Genomic DNA, 8312 nt, shown 5'->3' with positions numbered 1-8312 from the left:
AAACCTAGTTTTGAATTTGTCCACATTGGAAAATTATAAGTTTTGTTTTCAATATTTCAATAGGAGATGATTTACACTCCTTAGAATTAGTAGAGGAGAGTATGGGGATTCGATACCGTGTAACGCGCGCGCACGCATGTGCGCGCGTGTGTGTGGCGCAATGAGGCGCTTTAGAGGCGCACTTTGCTCGCATCCGCGTGGCTTGCGATGGGCGGATCTGGTTTTGGTACGTTGATGACCGTAACAAACATGGAGTCTAGAATCACAAAATTATGATTGGGAACTGAAAACCGATAATCTTTTTTTATAGTATATGGCAATATTAACAGCAAATGCAATCGAATCCGGTAACATTCAACAAAATACTATGCAAAATAGGGGATCAACCCCAACATTGTCAATTAAAAATACAAAATATCACTTCGCCCACTCTTCTCGAATTGTAACTATAGTCTCTAAGACACGGTTGGTTTCCTCAAGCTTCTTCAAACTCTCCAATTCCGCCGTGTAGTCACCAAGGATCCGCTCCTGCCACACACACTCTTCCCTCAGGCTCTTGAGTTTGTCTGACACTCGGGCGACGCTCGCTTCAACGGTCTTGCGGCACCTACGAACATCCTTCATAGAGCAGAACAAGTCATTTTGCGGTATGTCTCGATTCGTCTTCCAGAAGGCATGCGCTAATATCACGACTCGCCGCTTGACCTAGTCCATAAAGAAGCCCATCTATGAAAATGCTCGACATGCTTCTAACCAACAGGCGAAATCAGCCCACGACAACTCTTCTGGAGGGTGACGCATCACGCGACTCATCAAGGTAGTAATGGTATTAAGGGCAGGGCCCATAATGGCCGGATGCAGATTCCCCTCCGGCAACCACTCCACACGGATCGCAGTTGATGCAAACTGAGCAATTGCACTAGAGACATCGTACTATACTTCTTTACCTTGAACGCGCACAAGATCGACTACCGGGAAATGCAAGGGTGGGGGACGGTGCTTGTCGCAGAACCCCAATAATTCCTGTCGTATTGGGGTTAGTTCCTCCTCATAAGTCAATTCTTCCGAAGGGAAGACAAATTCTGGCTCCGTGGCCTCGTCCCCTGGATGACGTTCCGGGTCCCCTGAAATTTCAGGTGCCACAATCTCACGGTGAACAGATTGTGACAGGGCATCCCCGGAAGAATAGGCAGTCGAATCAGAGGACTGGGACCCTATAGTGACTCCCCCTCTAGCATCCCCAAATACATCCGTACCAGTGGTAACTTCCTCACACTGTGTCGTCGCCTCTGGCTCCATTATCAGTTGATCGGCCTAGTACACCTCCTGGACATCGGAGTGCATCCCATTGTCGCCACCTCCGGCACCTCCAACCACCGCGGGTTCAGCTGTGGAGGGCTGCATTGCCTTCAAATCCTCGGCTAGACGGTTGAAGAAGGGCATGTCTGGCGCCTTGACCGAAAATTCAGAAGAGAAGCCCTGCAATAAAGCCATACCTAAACAGTTAAAACACCGAGAGCGGTCATGAACCAAACAAAAACAAACAAACAAATAATGAAATCTACCAACAACTCATTTTTGGATGTACCTCGTCCTTGTGAGGATGAGCTTCATCACTGTTGGATTTTAATCTCATAAGAGATTAAATCCAATGGGTTTGATTGGTCAATTACATGAGAAATTGCACCTGTACACTTATTTGAAAAAATCAGTTTTTCTCTTACAAAACCCAGTTTTGAACTTGCCCCACATTGGAAAATTATAAGTTTTATTTTCAATATTTCAATAGGAACTGATTTACACTCCTTAGAATTAGTAGAGGAGAGTATGGGGATTCGATACCGCGCAACGTGCGTGCGTGTGTGTGGCACAATGAGGCGCTTTAGAGGCGCACTTTTCTCGCACTTTGCTCTCACCCGCGTGGCTTGTGATGGGCGGCTCTGGTTTTGGTACGTTGATGACCGTTGATGACCATTGATGAGATCAACGGTCACGATTTGATCGGGTGTGATCAAGAGGCACAATTCAAAGTTAATAGTCACCAACTGTTAACAATTTTTTAACAGTCACAATGGTTGAAATTGTGACTGTTCAAGGTGCCTTCTCTAAACCAGCACCTACATTTTCCTCATACCTCTTCACAAGTTATTTAAGGAGCATGAATCAGACTCCAAAAACACAATTTCGAAATTAACTATCTCTCTCTCTCTCAGTCCAGTCTGCTACAGTCTCAAAGAAGGTTTCTTTGGAGACTCTTCAACTTTGCTAGTTGCAGATTCTCGCCCAAGGCTCTATTGTATCCTGTGAACGAATTTGCCAGTAACCCAACAGCAAACTCAGTAAAACTGAGTGAGGGAAAATAACGTTCTAAAGACAATGTCTTTAGACGCGCTTCAATTCTTCTCCTCCTAAGTTACAGTGACCCCATCTTCACCAACAATCACAATCAACTTGCCTCAAAACAAAAGACTGTTTTGCAGTTAGTCTTTGCAAAACACAACAGACATAGCAAGCCACAACCACGACATAAGACTAGATACTCACCAAACCAGTCCCGACCGAGGGCACAACCAAAGCCTTTGTCGGTTATTCCGGAGGAATCGCCATAACGCTCATGAAGGCCTGATCGCCATCATTCTTGATAGGCTGTGACATAAGCAAAATACAAAAAGAATTAACAGTCTTGCTTCATCATAAAACAGAAAAGAACACAAAGCGCAACTTACATACACTTACCGAATTGTCATCCCCGAAGCCTCGTTTCAAGTGGGGGGGGGGGGGGGGGGGGGGGGGGGGGGCGGGGGCTTCCTTTTCATCCGCCCGCTAGAAAATCGAACTATGGCACTGTGATGATGATGCAACTACTACCCCTACCGGCTTCACCACTGTAACAACCCCCTCCATAGGGGCCGTTGCCAGAATTCTATGATCATCTGCAGGTACATGCGATGAGGCAACAACTAGAGGTTCTTGCACCAGATTAAACTATGGAGGGCGGGACACCCTCGCAGACCTTAACCTTTTCGCAACAGGGGGACGACTGCTTTCCCCCTTTTCCAATACCAGTGGCCCCTTACTTCGTTTGGTCCCAAGCCTTTGCGACGACTGTGACATGACAGGGGTCGGAATAGCACCCCGATTCCGCATGACCCTCAGGAGGGGCCAAGGAATGACGGTGCTCAGAGGTTTTCCTGACTACCACTTGGAAACCTACCAACAAAGCACAAAGATAAGACAATTGCATAGCCCCACACCTCGGTACTCTGGACAAGCCTGCAACAGGCAAATGTGGACACCTAAGAAAAGTGTGGTTGTGCCGCTGAGTCCAGAAAATGTCCTCCCCTGATGACCATAGATACTAGCCACCCAAGTCATCACAGCCGAATTGACGCATTACCCGATCGGGGCGGTAGACGGCTAGATGTGCCTCACCGTTGCGATCGAGATAAGACACCACGCCCAGCCATGCAACTAATCACACTATACCTGTAGCAGGGATATCAACATCCAAGGCACACTATTGGTCCGCATCGACAGGAACAGGCGCACCAGCACAAAACAGGAGAGCATTACGAATCCGGTGAGAGTAGGGCCTCCACTCAAACCCATCCAGTGACGCCAACCTCACACTGATTTTAGCCATCTTGAAGCTCTTCTGACGATCGACTTGCAACCATCTTTTCCCCCCTACACACCTCATAAACCTTGTCCTCGACTTCGTTCCATGCAAGGTTGCCACAGGGACCCGAAAATGGGTAAGCGAGTGTGGAGCATCTGCGAGGTTGAAACGCTCACACAGATACATCCACAGAAATGAAGCGCATACATAGATGACACGCCTTTCGCAGCTCAGATCTACCGACTGTTGCATAGTGTCATCCAACTGCGCATAGAGATACCCCACGAACATCGAGGCCAGGGGGGGGAAGTAAGCACAGCAAGTGACACCAAGGACGTTCGTAGACCATAGTTCGGGGGACTAGGAAAGAGGAATCGGGAAGCAACGTAAAGAATGAAGGCCACTAAATGGCATTGACTATCCACACTCCTCACCATCAAGTCTTGACCAACGCACGATTCGAACCAGAACTCCATCCAATGGTCAAGTGACATCTTCCCACGCGAGGTAGTCCGATCCTCTTGTGCCTTAAACACTACAATCTCACTCGGAGCGCTAGCAAGGCAGCGGCATCTTCAACTGTCACCATGAACTCCCTGAACACCCCGACGAACGTATGGGTGCGACAACACCAACGTTCCAACGGACGCCCTACATATTTCACACCTTCCCTACCAGACAAAACTGTGTAGCAATTAATGAGCCTAAGTAGGCTAGAATCTGATAGCATCCGACAATACATGGGGTGTTTTCGAGAATGAATTCCTCCCATGCACTATAAGCTGTTGGGGGACTTCAAACTGTCGGTCCTAGGTTCCTGACAATTATAGGACATGGATTGATCAGACTGACCACAAAGTCACAACAATTCGTTCCCCCGTAGCGGCCAAGGCGGTCTCCCTCTTTGAGAGCATTTTCTCCATATCAACTTCTTTAACGAAATCAATAAAAGTGCACTCAACCCTTTTCTCAGTTTTCTTCGTCTTCTGCTCCTTGGTGACCCTAACATCCTGACGACGACATGGAGCCATGGATAGAAATCTAAGCGAGATTAAAAGAGCGCTGAGCAAAAGCAACCTTAAGCACAAGTTACAGGTGAAAGGAACTGCTCTGATCCCTTTCTCTAGTCTTATAAAGACTGTCCGATACTCGCACACATAACAGACCAAACGGCGCCGACACAGATGAACGGATGCCTATAGAAATTATATAAAATTACTCCAAACGGCCCCACACGTGCGATTAAATCGTAATGATTTCGCAAGAACTAATCAAATGACCCTACCAACAGGTGCCACGTGACCGAACCTAACCAACCATTGAGTCCCGATGGGGAAACGAATCGGACGACCTTCACAAGATTGACAGTTAATAAGGCTGTTACTCAGGAAGGGTTCTCCTCTTACAAGCCATTCTTCCTTGGAAGGGCTGAGTAGTTGAGAGAACTCACGGCGTGATCACAACATCACCAGCACCAATGGCAGTAATGTAGCCAAGCCAGGAAACTGAATTAATCCTTTGCCCAAATTGGGATAAAGCACCAACACACCATGGGTGCCATCCACATGCACACAATCAAACTCAACCAAAGCTTCACACAACGCTTTCTCAAAAGCACAATACAATACAAAAATAACACCAAATTAATTACACTGGAATGCAGAGGATCTCATTGATTTCATTCAAAAATTAATTTACATATTTGCAAACAAAATGGAACATTTATTGAGCAGTCCATTCATCCCTCACCGCTTCAATATCCCGAAGCAGAGGTTCCCGAGCCTCATATGTTGTAAGCTCAGTTATCTCCACTTCGCACTCTGCCACCATGCGACATTGACGAGCACACTATGCCTCGAGGTTTGCAAGGCTCCTTGTAGTTGCAGACAATCTTGCTTCTGCTGTCTCCATACGACGATGCACGTCTGCTAGAGCTCGCTCGTAAACCAACGACGATTCCCCAAGACCCACCCTCCAAAATACGTGCGCTAGTCAAATGACACATTCCTCGATCCCTGCGACAAGGAAACCGATCGCGAAGAGACTCTCACAAGTCCTCAACTACTATGCGAGGATTGGCCACGAAATTTGGTCATGGGGGAGGTTCATGATCTTAGACAACACCATTGATAGCATATCCAGCGCTGGACTGACAATGACGGAGGGCAGCTCCACTGGAGGTAGCCACCAAACTGAACAATCTTCTCTGCAAAACTCACTATTTCTCTTGTCACTATGAACCTGTCTCCTAGACAAACGCCACAAACGGGTATCCCGTCGACCACATCATACCCCAAGGGGGCTATAACATTCTCCTCACAGTACCGCCTAAGCAACTGGCGGAACATGGATTCTAGAGACAAAGCCGACCCCACTAGAGATGGAAAGTTAGAGCCCACAGATTCATTAATGGGCATCTGCACATTATTTTGATTAAGAGCCATCCCCAACCGCAAATAGAAAAATGAAAAGATAGACAAAAACAAGAAAGACAGATTAAACACCAATGGTGATATGAAACAAGGCACTCTACACCCTTTTATAGGCAACCTATAACTATATAGGTGCCTACTACCATATAGGGATTTCTTTAGGCAATAAACACTTGAAGAATCACTACAATATCTAGGTGGAGGCTTCATGTAGACTATCTCTTTCAGTTGACCATGAAGAAAAGCATTCTTCATGTCTAGTTGGTAAATAATCAAGGAATGAATGGTAGATATGGCTAGAAGAGTCTGAACTATGGTGATCTTAGCAACCGGGGCAAAAGATTTTTCATAATCAATCTCATATTGCTGGCTTTATCATTGGGCAACTAACCGAGCCATATATCGATCAACGGAACCATCTGACTTTAGTTTAATTGTATAAACCCAACAGCTTCTAACAATAGAAGCATCTAGAGGAGCAGGCACAAGATCCCAAGTATCATTCTCATGGAGGGCTTGAATTTTGGAATCCATGGTTTCTTTCCACTAAGGACTTCTAATGGCTTGCTGATAAGATCTAGGAATATCTATGGAAGAAAGTACAATAGAAAATGAATTATGGTTTGAAGGAAAACCACATCGGTCAGGATGTCGAGAAATACAAGTAGAATGGCAAAGTGGAATAAAAAAACTACCATCTAAAATAGGAGGGTCTTGGGGCGAAGTGTCACTTACAGGAGGTGCAAAAGGAGGATGCTTTGGACCGGGTGGAAGGGGGGTTGTAGGCACAAGAACTAGGACACGTTGCTAGTTGCGGGTGAAGACGAGAAATCTCTCTCAGTTGAGGAAGCATGGGTATTATCTAAATCAAAGTCCTGCAAACCAATGATAGAAGGAGCAAACAATCTAGCAATTCCAGCAAAGAAGGAAATATGTTCAAAAAACACAACATTCCGTGAAATCCGAATACAACAAATAGCAGGGTCATAACACAAGAATACTTTGTGGTCAGTACTATATCGCACAAAGGCACACATAGTAAACTGCGCAGAAAATTTAGAATGTTCACAAACAAGAAGATGTACAAAACAAAGGCAACCACCAAAAACATTAAGACTAGAAAAATCTGGGGGATGACCAAAAAGTTTTTGGAAGGGAGAAGTGTTGCCGAGTAGACTTGTTCATGGGCTAGGCCAGGCTTTCACTCTTAATTAACAAAATTCTTTTAAGGCTTGAGTCTGATCCCAGCCCGACCATCGAGCCTACAACTTGGGCCCGAGCCCGACCCTCATAAAAAGCCAAGCCTAAGCATGAAGTCTAACGTTCATATCGCTGCTATCGCTGAAGCAACTGAATAGAGAGAGAGAGAGAGAGAGAGAGAGAGAGAAATTATAAAGAAAAAATAAAAATTATATATATTAAATTATTAATATATATATATGTATATTATAATAAATATTATATATTTTGTATTATATAAATTAGTCGAGTCGGGCTGAGCTCAGGTCGAGCTTTTTTGACAAATCCCGAGCCCAACCTGAAACATAGTTGGGCTTGGTGTTTTGGGCCTGAGGTCAAGCCTACAGGCCTACTACATGTCCAATCCCAACCGGGGTGTGGGCCAAGCCGTCGGGCTACTCGGCCCATGAACAGGTCTATTGCCGAGTGAAGGGATAGGATATCCATCACATGGACACCCAAAGATTGCGGAATAAGGGGGCAAATTTCAAAAATTTTTCTCTCCCTTCAACTGGGAATCGAATTCCCTATTTAGAAAATCATATTTTCAATGATCATTCTTGAACCATGAACTGAACCAGATCTAAACCAAAAGGAGTAGGAAGGGATTATACTTGATACGGAGAAACAGTATCTCCCAATGGAGGTGTTCACGCCCAAGGAAGGATCCAAAATCTGCTCCCACTGAAGATGGCGCAGTGCAGGGTGGAGCAGAATCAATAGTGTTCGTCCAAAAGAACTTGACCCTTCGCAAGAATCAACTAGATGGTTTGTGAATACAGCTCCAACCAATCTTTTCTCCAAAAAAGTGGTATTAAGATCAAATCTTGATTACAACTGTAGAGGGGAGGAGATCGAACTACTGGAGGTGGCGGTTGCAGGAAGGAGGCGGCAAGAGAGCATTCGCAGGGTGCAGAATTCTCTCTTCTTGTGATTTCAGCTCTGAAGACAAGAGTTGTGTACTGCATGTCTAAAGACTGCCACCCCTTCTTTTATAATCTTAAAGGGATCAGCTCCTAATC

The 8312-nt window shown here is 45.5% G+C and overlaps 1 long non-coding RNA gene across 1 annotated transcript; it reads right to left on the bottom strand.

Annotated features, from left to right (window-relative positions):
- Window positions 1-284: 284 nt before the first annotated feature.
- Window positions 285-2803, bottom strand: LOC148865256 (uncharacterized). The gene is made up of 3 exons (XR_016110465.1): window positions 2737-2803; window positions 2545-2646; window positions 285-1479 (listed from the first exon to the last, which is right to left on the bottom strand). It is a non-coding gene; the product is annotated as an uncharacterized LOC148865256 (long non-coding RNA).
- Between the last annotated feature and the right edge of the window lie 5509 nt (window positions 2804-8312).

This window comes from Nelumbo lutea, chromosome 3 (assembly GCF_056320005.1).
Source record: "Nelumbo lutea isolate HS-2025 chromosome 3, American lotus-T2T, whole genome shotgun sequence".
Lineage (NCBI taxonomy): Eukaryota > Viridiplantae > Streptophyta > Magnoliopsida > Proteales > Nelumbonaceae > Nelumbo > Nelumbo lutea.
This window is presented reverse-complemented; position numbering and strand designations above follow the sequence as displayed.